At 38.2% G+C, this 20,983-nt stretch overlaps 1 pseudogene; it reads left to right on the top strand.

Annotated features, from left to right (window-relative positions):
- The window catches only part of LOC124078511 (serine/threonine-protein kinase pim-3-like), a 39,622-nt pseudogene extending 19,615 nt beyond the window's left edge, over positions 1 to 20,007 (top strand).
- The last annotated feature ends 976 nt before the right edge of the window (positions 20,008 to 20,983 follow it).

The raw sequence follows: 20,983 nt of genomic DNA, 5'->3' as shown, positions 1-20,983 counted from the left end.
AATTGATGAGTTAGCTAATGAGTTAAATACTTGGGCAATAATCATGTGCAAATCTAATGTTTCATTTGATAACCACTTACCATCTAATCCTTTATTGTCTTTTTGGTCATTGCATCCTGTAATTTTTCCAAAAATGACAAGAAAAACACCTATCATGAATGCTCCAAATATATTCACTGATGGGTCAGATAATGGTACAGCAGCAATAGTTACACCTGATCAAACTTTTACATTTTTAGTACCCAAACAATCAGCTCAAAAGGTAGAGCTTAAAGCAGTATTACAAGCTTTTGTGATGTTTAAAGATTCTGTATTTAATTTATTTTCTGATAGGCAGTATATAGTTAATGCTATAGTATCCCTTGAAGATGCTGGTAGGATTTCCCCTTCTTCTACTGTTTTCTCTTTGCTTTCCACTATACAAAGTCTAATCTGGGACAGAAAAGATCCATTCTTTATAGGACAAATCAGGGCACATACAGGATTGCCTGGAGCCCTTAGTTTGGGCAATGATGTAGCAGATAAAACTACACATGACATACATATTTTCTCTACACTAGAAGAAGCTACAAATTTTCATAAAAAGTTCCCTGTCAATGCTAATACTTTACAAAAGCGTTTTAAAATAACTAAGGAACAAGGTAGACAAATAATAAAACTATGTCAAAATTGTGTGACCTTTTTACCACAAGTTAATCTTGGAGTCAATTCTAGAGGACTGATACCTAACCATATTTGGCAGATGGACGTCACACACTTGCCAGAATTTGGAAAATTAAAATATTTGCATGTTACATTTGATACTTCTTCCGGATTTTTGATGGGCTCCCTTCATGCCGGAGAAAAAACTAAATATATTATAGCTCATTGCTTACAAAATTTTGCCACTGTGGGCATTCCAAAACAGTTAAAAACAGATAATGCCCCTGGTTATACTTCTACTTCTTTTTAACAATTTTGCTCATCATTTGGCATTACTCATATAACAGGAATCCCATACAATCCACAGGGACAAGGCATAGTTGAAAGAGCTCATCAAACTATTAGAATGTACTTATTAAAGCAAAAAGAGGGAATTGGGAAGGGATATATATTCCCCAAAGATAAACTTAAAATAACCCTTTTTACTCTAAACTTTTAAAATTTGGATTCATCAGGACTTAGTGCTGCGGAAAGGCATATGTGTCCAAAAAATGTACCTAAGCCCAAGGTACTTTGGAAGGATATTCTAACAGGACAATTGAAAGGTCCTGAACCAGTGATTGTCTGGAGTCGGGGATCTGTTTGTGTGTTTCCACAGGGAGAACAGCAGCTGATTTGGATTCCAGAGAGATTAACTAATGTCCTGACCCAGTGATTATCTGGAGTCGGGGGTCTGTTTGTGTGTTTCTACAGCGAGAATAGCAGCCGATTTGGATTCTAGGGGATTAACTAAAGCGATTTCTACAGACCAAAAAGAAGATGATTTGGCTCAAATCCATAATAGCTGATATCCAAAAGTCCAGTTTGGCTATCCTTACATCTGCGACAGAACCAGGATGCTTTTTTCAATATCTATTTTATTATTGCCCTTTCCCACATTATTAAGTTCTATTTTGTTTTTTGAGCTCATACAGACCTAGGTTAATGTTTTGCTGATCAGTTCTGTTTTTTGACTATAGAGTTTTTAAACATTGCAATGGAGATTTCACCTGTAAAAATTTATAAGGCCTTTACTATTATGTTATGTGTTGTATGTATTATATTATGTGTGCACACTTGTGTTTTATGTTGTATGTTTTTTTAATTGGTTGTTCAAAACATTACAAAGCTCATACATTTGACTCAAGTGGGTTATGAACTCCCATTTTTACCCCAAATACAAATTGCAGAATCACATCGGTTACACATTCACATTTTTACAAAATGGCATATTAGTGACTGTTGTATTCTGCTACCTTTCCTATCCCCTACTATCCCCCCTCCCCTCCCCTCCCATCTTACCTCTCTACCTCATCTGCTGTTGTTCAATTCTCTCCCTTGTTCCCCCCCTTTCCCCTCACAACCTCTTATATGTAATTTTATGTAACATTAGGGTCTCCTACCATTTCCATACGATTTCCCTTCTCTCTCCCTTTCTGTCCCCCCACTCATCTCTGTTTAATGTTAATCATTTCCTCATGCTCTTCCTCCCTGTTCTGTTCTTAGTTGCTCTCTTTATATCAAGGAAGACATTTGGCATTTGTTTTTTAAGGATTGGCTAGCTTCGCTTAGCATAATCTGTTCTAATGCCATCCATTTCCCTGCAAATTCCATGATTTTGTCATTTTTTAGTGCTGCGTAATACTCCATTGTGTATAGATGCCACATTTTTTTTTATCCATTCATCTATTGAAGGGCATCTAGGTTGGTTCCACAGTCTAGCTATTGTGAATTGTGTATGTTGTATGTTTGTATGTACGTATGTCCTTATATCATATATGATGAGCGCTCATGAAAAAATGGATCAAAATTTTTTTTTATTCACGTGATTTAAATGGTTTAATTTAAATGGGTAAACAGCTGTTGAGGATTGTTTTAATATGTGAACAAAAAAGGAGGTTAACAGATCTGTTTGTTTACTTTCACCTTTCATTTTCATTATATTTAATAATTCTGTTCAAGATAATGTAAATTGTTAAGAAAATTGTTTTCTTTTAGTGCCTTCTGGAATGTTACATAATTTTTTCTTTAGCCATTATTGCCAGAATTCCTATCTTCATCCCAGTGCCAGTGAAGACAAAGATAAAACCAATCTACAGCTTCTGCAATAGCTATCACTGAACTGCTTGCAGAACTTGCCTGGACTATGTATCACTTGTATGCATTGTGAACTCACCTGTATGCATTGTGAACTATCTGTTGGTGCAGCGACTTGTGGTAGTGTTGGGGTATTTTTGCTGATGGTGTCATCGGTGGTACAATTTTTCCAAAAGGAGCCATCAATTGGCTTGGTGTATCTTCCTCCCTTCTGCTTGTGATGGTCGTTCAGCTAAAATTTGGGGGACAACAGAGGTGAGGCAAAGAACCTCACCCCCCACTGGTACAAAGACCTATCCACAGGTCTGGCTGTATGCTGGACCAGTAGTCAATGATGGGTAAGATCCAATTGCAATGGTACCAACCTAAGACAGGAGGCTGACACCTTGAGGTCAGCTCATCCGATGACCGGTAAGGACCATATGTAGTATTGGACAACCTAAGGCAGGCATGGTTCCTAAGCCACATGCTTGTTGTTTAAACAGAGAGGGGGAGATGTTGAGAGCCACAGCCTAAGGGGCCCCAGCAAACTTCCACCTGCCAGCTGTTGATGGCTCACAGTGGCCCTAGCAAACTTCCAGCTGCCAACTGATTGGCTCCGCTGCAGTGATGCTCATTAGGCTGTTTCCCTGCCCTTTCAGACCATGGAGCTGCTCATTTGGGGCCTTTTTTTGGCTCCACCCACGCGACCCAGCCAATTGGCCTCAAGAGCAGGAGGAGTGGGGGAGGTTGAGAGGCTTGTGGGAAGCCGGTGGTGGCAGTTGGGCTCTGAAGGTTTTCCTGAAGAGCTCGCGTAGTGTGGCGTGTGTGTTCTAAAAATAAAGTTTGTTTCTGCTTGACAAGTGGCTCGTGAATTGTGCCCAGCCAGACTGCGGCACTTAGGGTCTTCAAATACAACCTTACATCATCTGCAAATTGGGATAATTGGAATTCTTCTTTTCCTATTTGTATCCTATTTATTTATTTTCTTTCCTAAGTTCCTTGGCTGAAATATCAATTACTACATTGAACAGAAGTAGAGAGGAGGTACAATTTTCCCTTGTTGCTGATTTTAGATGAATATATTTTGCATTTTTCTTCATCTAATATGGTTTTTGTTTTGAGTTTGGTATATACAGACTTTATAAATTTGAGGTAAGTTCCTTCTAGATGAGGAAATATATTTGAAATAAACTCAGACAAGTCTTCAGGTGACATACTTCATATGACTACTCTGAGAAGTAGAGACCCCCATGAGTGTTAGACTGATGGAACTTGTTTCTAATATTCTGACTTGTCCTTTCCACTGTACTGACTAAAAAATAAAGACCATACTGATGTCATGAAATAATATTGTAATTGTTTAGCCTTTGGGAAAACACCAAATGTTATGTTTCAATAATAATAACCAAGAAAAATTAGAAACCAATATCCTCCCTATCCTACATGCCTCAAATGAGGACTAAAGAGCAATATAGACTTTATAAAAATGGGTTCATGACAGCACACTAATACTTGTGTAAACTATTTCCATTGTATGAAATGCAAAAGAATCTAATATTTTGATGCAAAATTATGTTAATTTAATTTTTAGTGAAAAATATGTGGATACCCTTTACAAAAATTTACAAAATATGGAAGAGTAAAGTAAAAATTATCTACAACTCCACCATTCCAAAATGAATAATATGTTGTATTGCTATCCATTCTCTTTAAGATTCTTCTTATCTCTTCAATTATATACATATCTCAAACATTTCATTGTACCCATAAATATATGCAATTATTATTTAACAATCAATTTATAAAAGAAATGAAAAATTTGACAGTCATCAACAACCTTGGAATAACACAATCAGGAAAATTATTCAACATCTAACAAAAAAGATTGATATTTTTATATGAAAATACTCATTGAAAACATTGAAGTGAAAATTTAAATTGTTATGAACATAAAAATACAAATGGAGAAAAATTAAGATTGAAAATTAACCCCCAAGAAATTCAAATTCCAAAGTGATAGGCACATTATCAACAGTATAAACATTTATCAAATGAGTAAACATAATTTTTTGTGACTGAAGATATTCCATTTACATCATTCATAATGGTGCAGTGAAATATGCACTTTTATATATTCACTTGCTGAGATTTTTGTAATTTTTTAGGTTTTGTAACTTCTCAACTAGCAACATGAAAATCTCATGTAATATAAATGATTCCTTTATGTTTTAAAGCAACTTGTAAAAACACAGAGCCATATATAGGTTATAATGCATACATTTTTATAGACATTGGTCAACATAAGAATGTGACAGTCCTCCATATATTTTTACTTCATATTTGATCTCTTAACATTTGCAAACTGGATTACAAACTACACTTTGGAAAACAGAAAAGAGTATAATATAACATCCCCAATGGTGAATAAATCATGATATAAAATAATTTGCAAATACTAGTGTGAAGCTCATTTTTTAGTTTCTCCTTGGCAATTAAGTGTTTTCAGGCACAATCATCATCTCTGATATGGGGCATGTTAGGACTTTAACCAAATACATAATGCTTGATGAAATATAAGTCCCAACTGCAGAAAATTGTGTCTGTTTTGCACATGATATGCATCACTTGGACAGATGTCCACTCACAGACAAAAGAGCCAGCAGGTGCCTGTGATCTTCTGAACTCTGGGTCACACATGCAGAGACTGCACTTGGACTGAATGTCTATCATTTCTCTATTGTGACAAAGAGACTTCCACCTCCCTAGTGTGTTCCCAATTTATGAAGCAAATATGAGAGTTGCATTTAACATAATAGGAAATAGATGACATAACATCAACCACCAGTGTGTGTTTAGATGACACAGTTTATAGTACTCTAGTATCATCTGCCCAGAATCTATACATTCTCAGATCTTCCTGCATCCCCTGTGTTCAGTGCAAATCTAAGTAAAAAATCCCTTCCAAGAATATGGGGAGGACTGCTTATGTAGGGATTTGAACCAACTCTCAGGTGGAGAGGCTGCCATCAATCCTAGCTGCAACTTCTGTTTTAGCAACCCAGAGGAGTCCTTAGTATGATTGGGCAATTCTCCTTGTCCCAGTAAGGTCTTTCATAGCTTTTCCTACTTCAGTGTGTCCCCAAAGCCATCTCACAACTTACATACAAAACAAAAACAATCCTTTGCATTCTTCTGATTGTTCAGGGGTAAAATCTTCCATAGAAATGGAGAAAGGAAGGAGGAGATGGACATCAGGTAGAATCCTGACCTTAGAGCTGTTGTAGTGGAGCTCTTCAGGACTCATCAAGCACATGTCCTCAGGAAGCACAACCCTCTGGCAATCTGATGGCATGAACCTGACCATTTTCGAGAGAGAGAGAGAGAAAGAGAGAAGAAAAGAGAGAGAGAGAATTTTTTAATATTTATTTTTCAGTTTTTGGTGGACACAACATCTTTATTTTATTTTTATGCGGTGCTGAGGATCCAACCCAGCACCATGCACATGCCAGCCGAGCACGTTACCGCTTGAGCCACATCCCCAGCCCCATGAACCTGACCATTTTCTAATTACTTGCTCACAGAAAATATAAATCTAGAATTCACTCTTGCCCATTTGTTGAGAATTTTGAAGGCCTTACACTAAAAACTAGAATGAAGAATGAAAAAACTGAGTAAAATTTGGTAATGACCAAATGTCTTCTTTGATATAATGAGAGCAACTAAGAACAAAGCAGGGAGGAAGAGCAGGAAGAAAAGATTAACATTAAACAGATACATGAGGTGGGAGGGAAAGGGAGAGAAGAGGGAAATTGCATGGTAATGGAGGGAGATCCTCATTGTTATACAAAATTACATATAAGAGGTTGTGAGGGGAATGGGAAAATAAATAAGGAGAGAAATGAATTACAGTAGATGGGGTAGAGAGAGAAGATGGGAGGGGAGGGGAGGGGAGATAGTAGAGGATAGGAAAGGTAGCAGAATACAACAGTTACTAATAGGGCATTATGTAAAAATGTAGATGTGTAACCGACGTGATTCTGCAATCTGTATTTGGGGTAAAATTGGGTGTTCAAAACCCACCTGAATCAAATGTATGAAATATGATATGTCAAGAGCTTTGTAATGTTTTGAACAACCAATAAAAAAAAATTGGTAATGATAATATCCTTGCTGAGAAAGAACAAAAAGACAAAATGTAAACTATTGTCAAGAGAATATACTCCATCATATAAAAATTGAAAACCAATGTCTATTCAAGTTACTCTTTAGAGAAAGAGAGAGATTGAAAAACCTCTGTTTCCCACTCAGTGTATTTCCTTGAAAGATGCCCAGTCTCATGGAAACTATATGAGCCTGGGCAGTACTATATCTTAGCTTAGTGAAAACGAAACAGACTTATTCATTAGGGCCCCCTTTCTTCTCCTTAACTTCCATAATTTCCCACACTAAATTTTGAGTGATATAAAAAGAGTTAAAGAAAATTGAAACCATACACATGACCTTATGTCCATGTAAAAAAAGTGTTTATATTCCACTGTCTACATCAACATAACTTTACTAATATAGGATTTTCTTACCTAGGAGAATAAAGTTGCAAATTCTTCATGGTTTATTTCACCATCAGCAAGAAAATGCCAATTCTACCACAACTTAGTGTCAAACGACATTTTTTCACCCCTACATTCCTTGAAATTCATGTCTCTGAAATCATGCCTTCAATACAGACAGACATATCGCATGTTACCACTCATAAGTGGAAGCATAGAAAGCTGACCTCATAGAAGTAGAGAGTAGAACCGATGTCAACAGAGACTTCAAGGAGAAGAAGGGAAGGAAATAGACCAGTGGATGTGAATCAGGTACCAAAATACAGTTAGATAGGCAGGCAAGCACTAGTATACTATAAAAGAGTGGGGTGGCTACATTAAACTATTGGCTGTGTATTTCAGAATAAGAAGCAGAAATAATTTGGAATATTCTAACTAGAAGAAAAGATAAATGTTTGAGGTGAAGGAAATGCTATTTACACTGGTTGTTGATTAAACATGATATACATATTTATTGAAATCACAAACTATACCCAATATAGTCAACTAGTATGAGTAAATTAAATATAAAAAATTAAAAAAATCAGAGCTTTGCCGTGTTCACAACCCTAAAACATGACATCACAATTTCTTTCTGATTATAATCCCCATCACCCATCTTCAGTGATTTCCAGACACTAGACTTCAAAATCTGAATAAATGTATCTTGGGCCTTTTCATCCTTTAGATGTTAGTTTCTCTATTAAAGTACTACCCTTCATTATAGCATTAAGCAAAATATTAGCATTATTGTATGCACTTTTAATTGGGCTGATATTTGCTGATCTTCTGTATTCTGATGAGCAGACTCATGCTGAAGTATATCATATGACAGTTACCTTAGCTTCGATCCCAGATCAATATCTAAGGATGTATCTGAGACAGATGAACAATAACAGGCATAGCCAGGGAATCTGTTACATGTCCAGATATTTAAATACATACAATGTGGCCCCCCAAATAAATACATCTCAATGCAATGATTGCATATTGTCTATTCAAAACACATATAAAATTAAGATCACAGTGGCTTATTAAATTCCTTAATAAATATTGCTTTCACTTTGGGTCTTTCCAAAAAATATCTTTCCCTAAATATAGACTATTCTGAAAGTGAGTTCCAACAGAAGGACAAAGCAGGTGTGAGGGATTGCTGAAGGATCTCATTGTGCAAGACAGGATATTTCTGCTGAGGCGGGAAATGTCCATCCCCTATTTCAGACAGCCAGTTCAGTGTGCATGCACCTTATCTTGCCTCAGTTACTGTATATGTGCCCTGTCCTCTGCTGTCTGTGCCCCTATCAGGGCTCAAGCAGGTTGCACTTTTTGTCTTTCCTTCCTTCTTTGGCAGACCTGATCCTTTCTTGCTAGATGTCAACAGATAGGTCCTTAGATCAGCCCTATAAGGAATCCTAGTGTTTTGAACTGTGAGGAGGTACTACCAGTGGTGCTTCCAGCAGGTGGGGCTCAGGGATCCCTAGAAAGGATCTGGAGGTTGTTGTCCTTCTTTCAAGGTGCGTGTTTGATCATGGAGAGGCTAGGAAGAGGGAGTAAAGCAGCCAGAAGCAAGGATGGCTGTCTTTATAGATGGGGTGAGTGTTGGGGGTGGTGATGGAGTTATCAGAATCCTGGAGGTGTTTTTTGGGCCCATGAAGGAAGCAGGGAAATTCAGGCAGGGAAATTTACTAAGGCAGTGGACTGCATATGAGATAATCATGGCATCCATATCATGTATTGTTTATTAAAAAAATCTGCCTTGAGGTAACAGTGGATAAGATTTGAAGTTCAAACACTATATGACATCATGTACAGTCAACATAAGTACATTTAACACAGGTGTTTTACAAACTAATGGACATTAGTTACAAGGGCTTCTGAACTTAATGAAACACTTTATATTTAGGGAAGAAATTACCAAGACTTAGGGTTCAGAATGTTTTTTTATCTATAATGCTAAACCATTCTATTAGACTATTTGCATTGGAAGATCATTTTCTGATCACTCCAGGACCTTCTACCATGACTAAAATGAAATACTAGGAATCTCATTCATTTAAATGAATATAACGTTAAAATTGATAACAACATATGTGTACATGTAGCGTAAAAAGTTATACCTAAGGGAAAAGGAAAGAAGTACTTAATAAAAGGCCTGTACAAATTACTTTTCTCTAATGCAACTGATAAATGACAAAATTGCTGTTTGACAATATAACTATTGAATCAAGTAGTCAATTCAGATTAGATGACAACAAAGAAAATGGAATAATCCCCAAAATGAGAAATAATAACAGGCATTAAATATATTGTATGATTGAAAGGGAACACATTTTGAAATCTAATAGTGTCAAAGTATGAATGAAATTTTTGATGATGGAGGAAAATATGCATTACATGTTATATCCCAATGGGAAATTAATCTAAACATAATAAATATTATGGAAGAATTTCTGAACTTTAGCAATTGTCCCTTGTAAGCACATTTTAGATGCAAGGGTTTGGGGTTACCAAGTGTCTTACTCCCCCACCTCCTCCTTCATTTATTCCTTCTACATCTTTATTTATAGACCTGTATATTCATTCGTGTATTTTTCACTCTACAATAAGACAGTATATCTCTTCTCCTTTTGATGTTTAAAATGATAGTAATGGCTGAAAATTAGCACGGATAATCTATTTTGCAAATGAAATGCTTTCAAGTGTAAAAGGAGGCTTTATTCTTAGTCACAGATGGACTGTAGGTGAAAACTGAGGAATCATGTTTACCTTACTTAAAAAACATTTGGAGGGGCTGGGGTTGTGGCTCAGTGGTAGAGCGCTTGCCCAGCATGTGTAAGGCATTGGGTTCGATTCTCAGCACCACATACAAATAAATAAAATAAAGGTCCATCAACAACTAAAAAAAAAAAATTTTAAAAACAACAAAAGAAACACTTGGAGGTAAACTAGCAGAAAACAAAAACTATTTTCTACAGTAGAGAAAGACAAATGAATTTCTCTTTCACATCACTTTTGCAGATGCAAATGTGGCATTAACTGTTTTAGGTACCATATTTTCAGATCATTATTTCCAGGCACAATACTTCAGCCACATCATTTTTAGTGATTCATTTTGTTTCATGGATTTTTAAATGTATTTCATAGAATTTTTAGCAAAGATGTCTAAAATTTGGCTCTTGATTCTTGAGGACAAGTTCATTTCATTTAATGTGGATAGTACTCAGTCTCTTAATTTCCTGTACCAATGAAAATTATGATGTGTTGTAATAACAGCGATAATGTATGTGCATGGGAGTCTTTCTTCAAAGTCTCCCCAGAGGCCTAACTGCATATAAGCAAAACAGTGACACTTTGATTACTGCATTTTATAGAACCAAAGCTCTGATGTTGTTTCTATGTTTTTAATGTGATGTAAATAAAGTTCCAACAGGTGCAGTGGTGCACGCCTATAATCGCAGCAGGAGGACTGAGAGTTCAAAGCCAGCCTCAGTAACAGTGAGGTGCTAGGCAACTCAGCGAGATCCTGTCTCTAAATAAAATAAAAATAGGGCTGGGATGTGGCTCAGTGGTCGAGTGCCCCTGAGTTCAATCCCTGGTACCCCCCAAAATAAAAAATAAAAAAATAATAAAATTCTTCTGAGTAATGTTTCCAACTGCTATGTTTATATTACAGGTGAAGGGCAACAAGATGTACAAATGAAGACAAGCTGAAACCAGTCAGGCCATTGTCATATTGAATATTGGACTTCAAATTCTTTCAATAAACTTTTACAGATTTCTCCAGTGATGTCTTCTGTATTTTTTGTAAACATTTTTCCTAGGTATTTGATATTATTGAAAATTGTGTCATGTTTGGAATTTTGTACTTCAAGGTGAATATGTAAAAGCTGGTATGTACAGATATAGATATAGATATAGATATAGATAGATAGATTTTCTATCCAGCAATGCTGCTAAACATATTTATTCCATATTTGTCTCTTGGTACTTTGAAATTTCAAAATACACAATCACATCATCATTGAATAATAATAGCTTGTTTCTGCTATTGGAAGCATCATATTATTTTTCTTTTTCATAGATTATAATAATGGACAGGCACAACCAATACCATGGAAACATTACTATCATATATGCCTTGGGGAATAAAACTTATTTCCTATTCTCTGAAACTAAAGTCTCTGTAAGGATTTGATAATTTTGAGCTAGATTTTCTGACGTATGGCTCTTTTTCAGTTATGTTATTTCATCATTGGACCCCACTTAAAAGACAAAGACAGAAGAAGCAGATCCAGTCCTCCATGACTTCAGACTCTTTAAGGTACCTATCTTCCCTGCCAGACAACTATTATGGAGCTGTCCCTCTCAAAACTACCTGCCTCCTTTTCTATGCTGATAATAAACTTTTATGCAAGGAATGTTAAAAATCACAACTCCATCAACTTGCCTAGATAATTCTGATCTCTGCTGTATGGTCATAAATGAGCAGTCCAACCCTAGATCTGCATGTGGCTAATGACAATAGCTCCATTTATTATTGACTTTTAAAAAAATAAAACAGTTTTAATAAGAACCTTACACTAATTGTGAATTATTTGGGGACCAAATTTCAGTGTGACAATTTCATTGCTTATGAAATAATTTTATCTTCAAGCAATGTAAAAATTGATTCCAGTATAAAACAGACTTGGAGTTCCAAGCTCAAAGCCTTTGAATTTTCAAAGCAAGTACTTCTAAAAGAGTTAACTACTGAGTTTGTTGTATTTATTGATATAGTAATAACCTGACGTGTTCATAAAATATTGATGGCTGTATGCTGCCAATTATGTGAGAAAACCCTAGGCCATATAGCTTGATGAAAGTACCAGGAATAGCAAACTCTAAAGGCATTAGATATTCTAGCACTTCAGTTTATTAGTTTTTGTATTTTACTTGGTGCATTGTAATTATATATAACAGTGGTATTCATTGTTACATATTGGTACATGTACATGTTATAACAATATAATTTGGTCAACATATTTCCCCTACCCCTTCCCTCTCCTCTCCTCATACTCCCTTTTCTCAACTGTACTAGTCCCCCTTCAGTATTCAGTATTCAGTATTCATCAAATCCCCCATAGTCAATTTCTTTCCCTTTATTCTCTCCAGTTTTCATTCATGAGAGAAAACAGAACCTCAATTTCCTGAGTTTGGCTCATTTCACTTATTTAACTTAACAAAAGGCTCTCAGGTTCCATTAATTTTTCAGGACATGACATAATTTCATTCTTCTTTAAGGCTGAATGAAACTCCACTGTATATACATACCACATTTTTTCTACATTCATGTGTTTTGGACACCTAAGCTAATTCCATATGTTTTTTTTATTTTAATTTTCTTTTTTTCCTTTTTTAAAAAAATAATATGTATTTTTTTGGTTCTTGTTATACACTACAGCTGGCAAATATTTCCTCCCACTACAGTAAAATGTATTTTGACATATTTTACGTATATAGAGTATAAATTCCCATTCTTGTAGTTGTACCTGATGTGGAATTTTATTGGTCATATATTCATATATGCACATAGGAAAGCAATATTTCCTATTCACATTCCCCCTCCCTTCTCTTAATTCCCCTTTGTCTAAGCCAAGTTGTTCTATTCTTCCCTACTCTCCCTTTTTGTGACTTAGCCCTTCAACAAAAATGGACACATAAAGAATATGTGGTATATATACACAATGGAATACTACTCAGACATAAAGAGAAATGAAATAATAATACTTGCCAGTAAATGGATGGATCTGGAGACTATCATGCTAGTTGAATTAAGACAATCTTGAAAAAAAAAGGCCAAATGTTCTCTCTGATATACAGATGATCCCATAACTTAGCAATAGTGACTAGTACTACAATAATCAGCATGCATGTGTGTCTAAATTATGCTGTCTTTAATTCTTTTGCTTAAACACTGAGGAGCACCATAAGTAGATCATATTTCCTTTTTTAATTTTATGAGGAACCTTCATACTAATATCCATGGTGGATGTACTAATTTACATTTCCACCAACAATTGTATATTGTTTCCTCTTCCCCTGTGTCCTCACCCTCATTTATCATTATTTCTATTCTTGACAATTGCTGTCCTGACTGGGGTGTGATAAATCTCAGTGTAGTTTGATTTGCATTTCCCTGATGGCTAAAGGTCCTCAAACATTTTTTTTCATATAATCATTGGCTCTTTGTACTTTTGAGAAGCATCTGTATACTTCCTTTGTCCTTATATTGAATGAGTCAATTTTTTGGGCTTTGGGTTTTTTTGAGTTCTTTATATATTTTGGATGCTACTGTACTGTCAGAAAGGTAGCTGGCAAATATTTCCTCCACCCTGTAGGTTCTCTCTTCATGCACTTAATTATTTCCTTTAATGTGCAGATGCTTTTTAATTTGATGTCACTCCTTTTATTTATTCTTGGTATAACTCTCTGTGCTATACAAGTACTTTTCAGGAAGTCGCTGCCTTTGCCTATATGTTGTGTTTTCCTCTAGCAGTTACACAGTTTCTATGTGTATACCTAGGCCTTTAACCCACTTTGTGTTAACTTTTGTTCAGGGTGATGTATAAGCATCTAGTTTCATTCTTTTACAAATGGGTATCCAGTTTCCCTGGTGCCATTTATTGAAGAGACTATGTTTTCTCCAGCAGATGGTTTTGGTACCTTTGTCAAGAATCAGAAGACTATCTCTATGTGGGTTTGTTTTTGTGTTGTCTATTCTATTTCATTGGTCTACATGCTTGTTTTTACAAGCTGTTTTTGTTACCATGGCTCAGTAGTATAATTTGAAATTAGGTTATATTGATGCCTCTAGTTGTGGGCAGCCAGTCTGAACGATTTTGCATTCTCCTTCCCTGAGTAGAGGGGCTCTGACTCTTACTCTGTCTTGTAGTGACCTGGACATTGCCCTGGTCCCAGAAGTTCGAGGAGAGGTCTTCAGATGTAAGTGCATTGCCCCATGGATTGAGCTTTGATTCTGAGATTTATTAAATTTATCCCCTGATTGCTTCAATCATTCAAAAGTGTATTTTCAAATTCTATTTGTGGGGCTGTGGTTGTGGCTCAGCAGTAGAGTTCTTGCCTTGTATGCATGAGACCCTGGGTTCGATCCTCAGTACCATATAAAAATAAATAAATAAAAGTGAAGATATTTAAAAAACTCTGTATAGTTTCTCTACCTTTTCTTGCTGTTGATTTCTAATTTCACTCTATTATGATCTGATATAATGCAAACAAATTATATGAACTTTTTGTATTTGCTAAAAGTACTTTGTGGTATAAAAAAATGAACTACTGTGGTATACATTCCATGAGCAGTTGAAAAATAAGTGTACACAGTTGTTGGATGAAATATTCTGCGGCAAAATGGGGACACAATTTCCATAAAATCTCCAACTCTGTAAACACTACACCATCCCCTCTTGGAGTCAATCCCTCTAGTTCTCTGCTGTGAGTCAGAAGTCAAAGGGTATACCCTGGGTATGACTTCCTGGAAGTTTCTCTGGGATCCCCCAATAAAGCTGGAGAGTAAGAGGAGCATGCCATTCTTTTCTTCTCTGAGAAGACCTACTCCATCCCTTGAGAGTATTCCTTTTTCTCTTTCTTATCCTTTCTAATAAATTCATGCCTGTTACTCTAAGCAACATGTCAGAAATTATTCTTACATGATAGAAAGGATTGGAGTATGAAGGTTGTGTCTCTAAACTGCCTCAGTTTCATGGCAGTCCCCAGCCCTGTAACAGTGTTTCACTCTTAAAGCTTTTCAAATCTCTTCTTTTTCTGAATCTTTGGTATTTTAATTATAATGGATCATGGAAAGGTTCTTTTCTGGTCATGCCTATTTAGAATTCTAAATGAACCCAGTTTCTTCATGTCCAACTCATTCCCAAGCTTAGTTTTTCTGTCAGCCTTTTTTGCCACTGTGACTAAATGACCCAACCAGAACAACTGTAGAGGAGAAAAGGTTTATTCAGGGGCTTATGGTTTCAGAGGTCTCCATCCATAGATAGCAGGCTCCATTCCTTGGGGCTTGAGGTGGCAGAAGAGCGTGGCAGAGGGAAACAGCTCAGATGGTGATCAGGAAGTAGAGAGAGAGAGACTCCACTCTTCCAGATACAAAATATATACCCCATAGTCACGCCCCAGATGAACCTTCCTCCAACTACCCCACCACTTGCCTCCAGTTACCACTCAGTTAATCCCATCAGGGATTGATTAAATTATTGTGTTAAGGCTATAACCCAATCATTTCTCCTCCAAATCTTCTTGAATTGTCTCACACATGAACCTTTGAGGGACACCACATCTAAACCATAAAAATTAGGGAAATTTTCTGCTGTTATTTCACTGAATACATTTTCTGCACCATTAGCCTCTATCTCAACTCCTTCCTCAAGAGCTATGAGTCAAAAATTTGATTTTTAAATTTTGTCCGAGAGTGCTTGTATATTCTGTTTATTGGTTGTAATTTTGTTCTTTTCCCTGCACTCCTGCTGGTGAGAAAAGAGGCTGCCTGCTGTGCTCCAACCAGGAGGGAAACCACACATTTCCACCTCTGAGAAACCAGAGATCAGGAAGTTCCTTCAGCTGACCAAAAATATTCCTACAATGTAACTAAACCCTGAGAGACTAAAATAGCCACAAAGAAAAGTTTACCTGAAGCATTCAGGCTCTCAATATCAAGGGAGAAAGCTCCCATTGTTGTTGGCTGGGAAGATACCCAGTATTTCATATCCGTAGTGGTGAAGGTAAAATCCACGGAGGTTTTTTTTGTCTCTACATCCTAAAAGTGGATTTTACTAGAGACCCTAGAGATCCAGACCTCCTGCTGAGACCAGCATCTCTCCAGAAATAGAGGATGTGGATAAATTCACAAAAACCTATCCTGGAGTTCCAAAGTTAGGTCAAGACTAAACCCCAACTACTGGAATCTCCAATTTAGAAGTTTTTACCACCCCCAACATAGAAATACACAGTTTGTCAGTATACAAATGGTGCTATCACACCATATATCAGGAGTCTAGAAACTGAGATCTACTACAAACAGCTATGCCTCCTAGACACAAAAGCTGGCAGCTAAGTGAGGAACATAAAGACAATGGGTCTGGAAGACCTACCTATTTGTGAGAGTGGTATAGTAAATTCATCCTCTATTACTGCATTGGGATCTATATGTCCCTTTCTGTCTCCTAAGGGTTAGTATTTTGGAACCTTGATCTTCATTGTGACAATGTGAGAAGTGGTGGTATCATTATGTGGTGAGACCTGCTGGCAAGTCAATAGGTCACATGGCAATGACCTTGGTAGAAATTAAGATAGTCCTCATGAAAAGTCTGGTTATTGCTTGAGCGATGGTATTTATGAGAGCAAACCTGATCCCTTATGTTCGAAGACTATCTGTCTCACCTTGAAATCTCTCTTTCACATGTGCTTCCACGATCTATCAGGTGATGCAGCTTAGGGGCCAGTACTGATGACATTCTGTTTGCAAATTTTGTAATCAAAGCTATGAACTAAAATTGGCTCTTTCCTTTATGAAGTACTCAGCCTTGGGTATTTTAATACAACAAGGAAAACTGACAAACCCATTGGATATCCAGCTTGCCGAGCACTATTTATTAAATAGAATGTCCTCTCTCCTTGTTTGTTCTTGTTCACTTTGTTGAACATCAATTTTCCATGAGTGAGTGGATTTATTTCTGGGCTCTCACTTCAGCTCATTGGTCTATGTGCTTGTATTCAGTATACCATAGAAGTTTTGCTCTCTTTCTGAATTTATATTCATCACTTCTCATTTATTGCACCCATTGTGTTAGATCCTAAAAAATGTGGAGAAAATTTAAAGGAAGCATTAACAAGTTGGATTAACAATGGCAAAGAAGGTAATTTTCACATTTTTGAACAAAGTTTCTTTAAATTATGAAGTATATGGAATTTCAAAATTCACCAATGCTTGTTTTATAATATTTTGATACCATTTTAATTTTAGAAATTTCATTTGAACATGTTATCCAGAGGCTTTGAGGTAGCAAATAAGAGGAAATAAATGATTTCATTCCTTAGCTCAGGGCCCACTAAAAAATGTTGCCACAGGCTTTTCATTACTTCAAGTTGCTGTAATAGCTAAAAACAGAGATTCTATTAGTAGGAGAAAAAACATCGATGCTACCCTCACAGCAAAGGGACTGGTCCACTGTAACTACAGTTGGGAAGATTGGGAGTTGTTAGAGGTCCAACATAAGGAAGTTTTGGGAAAATTATATATATATATATATATATATATATATATATATATATATATATATATATGTCAATGTTTGAAACCTACATAAATAATGATAGATGAAGACATATATTTGAATGATGCTCAGACACATGTTCAGGTAGATTCCCAAGGGGCTACTCTGAGACATAGAGACCTCTGTTAGTGTTAGACTGATGAAACTTGGCTGTAATCTATTGCTTGTTACGTTTATTTGCCTTTTTCCCTACAGTGAAAACATAACATTTTGTGCCACTCCCAAGCTAAACTATTTGTTACAGAATTAATAATATTAATAGTAATATTAATAATAACCAAAAAAGAACTAGAAACCAAGGTCCTCCCTATCCTCCATGCCTCAAATGGTGCCTAAAATGTAAATGAATTTAATATTTTTGATGTAAAATTATGTCAGTTTCCTCTCTCTCTCTCCCTCTCTCTCTCTCTCTCTCTCTCTCTCTCTCTCTCTCTCTCTCTCTCACCAGGGATTGAACCAAAAGGGACTTAACCACTGAGCCACATTGGCCAGTCCTTTTGTTTGTTTTTATTTTGAGACAAGGATCTTAAGTTGCTTAGGTCCTTGCTAAGTGGCTGAGGCTGTCTTGAACTTGTAATCCTCCTGCCTCATCCTTCAGAGCCACTAGGATTACACTGCACCCAGCTGCCAATTTCTTTTCTGAATAAAAAAGCAGTGGATGCTCTTTATAAGATATTATAAAATATGGAAGAGTAAATAAAAAATTATCCTCAACACCACTCCAAAATAAACAATTTGTTGCAAGGCAACAAATATATACACACACCCATACATATACATATAACCAAGCCAGGTGTGGTGGCACATGCTTGTAAATCCAGAAACTCGGGAGGCTGAGGCAGGAGGATGGCAAGTTGAAAGTCACCCTCAGCGACTTAGCGAGGTCCTAACCAACTTCGTGAGACCCTGTCTCTAAATAAAATATATACAAGGGCTGGGGATGTGGCTCAGTGGTAAAGTGCCCCTGTGTTCAATCCCTGGTACAAAAAAAAAAAAAAAAAATCAATCACGTTACATAAATAGATGCAGTTATTATTTAACAATTAAAAATTTTAAAAATAAAGAAAAAATAGAAAATCATCAAGAATCTTGGAAAAACATAATCAGGGAAGTTATTCATCATCCAACAAGAAAAAAAAATATTTTTATATACACACTCTCGATGAAATCATTGAAGGGAAAAATTAAATCATAATGGAAATAAAAATAAATCAAAGAAACTTAAGATAGAAAAGTAGATCCCCAGGAATTCAAATTATAGAGCAATTGGCACATTATTAGAACTCAAGATTATAAAGCACTGCCTCAGGCCGCAGTGCAGGCGTGCAGCGAGCCCACCCGATCCGATCCACCTGTTTGACCGCGGCCGGGAGGCTGCCCTCCTGCGTCCACGCCGCCGGGAGGGCGAGAGGCGATTGAGAGCGCGAGGCCGCCACCTCGAGGCTGCTTTCCAAGTTTGGCTCCCGGGCGCACCCCTGCGAAAATCCTACAACCAGCCAAGGCGGACAAGGAGGTGTACCAGATAGGTTCCGTGCTGGGCAACGGTGGCTCCAGCAGGTTCTATGCGGGCAGTGGCATCACTGACGGGCTTCCGTGGCCGCGAAACACTTGGTGAAGGAGCGAGTGACAAAATGGGGCAGCCTAGGCGGTGAGGCCCGGACCCTGGAGGTGGTGCTGCTGCCGGTGGTGCGCGTGGCTTCAATTGCCTGTTGGACTGATTCCAGCGGCCCGACAGCTTCCTTCCGGTGCTGTAGCAGTCTGAGCCAGCACAGGACCTCTTCGACTTCATCACGGAGCCCAGCGCCGGGGAGGAGCCGCTGGGCGCCGCTTCTTTGCGCAGATGCTGGTCGCCAAGCACCATTGCCAGGGCTGCGAGGTGGTGCACCTGCGCTCTGGAGAGCTCATCAACTTTGGCTCAGGTGCCTCCACTCAAGGAAAATGTCTACACCGACTTTGACGGCCCCTGGGTGTACAGCCCCCCAGATTGGATCCACTACCACCACTAACACTGGCACTCTGCCACCGTGTGGTCCCTGGGCATGCTGCTGTACGATATGGTGTGTGGCAACATCCCCTTTGAGCAGAACAATGAGATCCTCTGTGGTCCCCTTTCTTCCCAAGGAGGGTGTCCCCAGAATGCAAGCAGCTCATTGAGTGATGTCTCTCCCTGTGGCCTTTCAAGCAGTCCTCACTGGATCAGATCGCTGCCCACCCCTGGATGCTGGGGGGGAGAGAGGGGTGCCCCTGAGAACTGTGACCTGCAGCTCTGATCTCTGGACACTGACCACGGGGCCAGCATCACCTCCAGCAGTGACAGCTTGTGAGGAAGAGCCTGGATTCCACGCTGGGGATCTGGGCTTGGCTTGGCCACTATTCCAGAATACTGACTTTTCCTCTTCTTGGGCTGTCTCCTAAAAATTCAGTGACCTCTGACTCCTGGTGACCTTTGCCCTTGGCACCAGGCCTGTTTCCTTTGCTTTGAGGGCCTTTTTGAAGGCTGGTCCTTGGAACTGGGTTTTCTGAAGCTCTTCTGCCCAAAAATGGCTCAGGGCAAAGCAAGGTTCCACCTGCCTTGGATGGATACTTAAACCAGACACTTCTCCCACTCTGCTGCCCCATAATGAGAGGCAGCCTTCCCTTCTGATGGTGTGTGACCCAGAGTACCCACCAGTGGGCACAGGGTCCCCAAGCCAACCTCCTGGTTTCCAGTCTAGGCATGTTCCTATACAGGCAATGCAAGGGGGCTCTGCTGCCCACTTCCCACTGAGCTGTGTTGGTGCATGCCAATGTCATTTATTTATGGTGTGACTCCCCTGGAGGGCACCCCTTCCTGCCCAGGGCCATTTATTCTTTTTTTTTTTTGGGGGGGGGGTTACCAGGGATTGAACTCAGGAGCATTCACCACTGAGCCACATCCCCAGACCTATTTTGTATTTTATTTAGAGACAGGATCTCAGAGTTGCTTAGCACTTCACCATTGCTGAGGCTGGCCTTAAACTCTGGATCCTCCTGCCTCAGCATCCAGAGCCCAGGCCTTCACCACAGGCCTTCACCACAGTGCCCCCCATTCTTTAATTTATTTGTTGAGGTTACTTCCTCTGAGAAGCCCTCCTCCAACCCCCTGGTGTGGCCAAGGGCAGGCAAGGGGGTAGCTATGTGGTCCTGACCATGGTTCCTGCACCTGGAGTTGATCCCCAGCCCTGCCTTTGTCTATAGGAGGAGGAATTGATATAGTGGCTACCTTAATGGGAGTGGGTGATTCTGCCACATTTGGCACTCTGCCAGGGTGTGGGCTTTAAA

Source organism: Marmota monax, unplaced genomic scaffold (assembly GCF_021218885.2).
Source record: "Marmota monax isolate L192 unplaced genomic scaffold, Marmota_monax_Labrador192_F-V1.1 WCK01_AAM20220418_F8-fsc00494, whole genome shotgun sequence".
Classification (NCBI taxonomy): domain Eukaryota; kingdom Metazoa; phylum Chordata; class Mammalia; order Rodentia; family Sciuridae; genus Marmota; species Marmota monax.
Note: the sequence above shows the minus strand (reverse complement) of the source record. Positions and strands in the feature narration are given on the sequence as shown.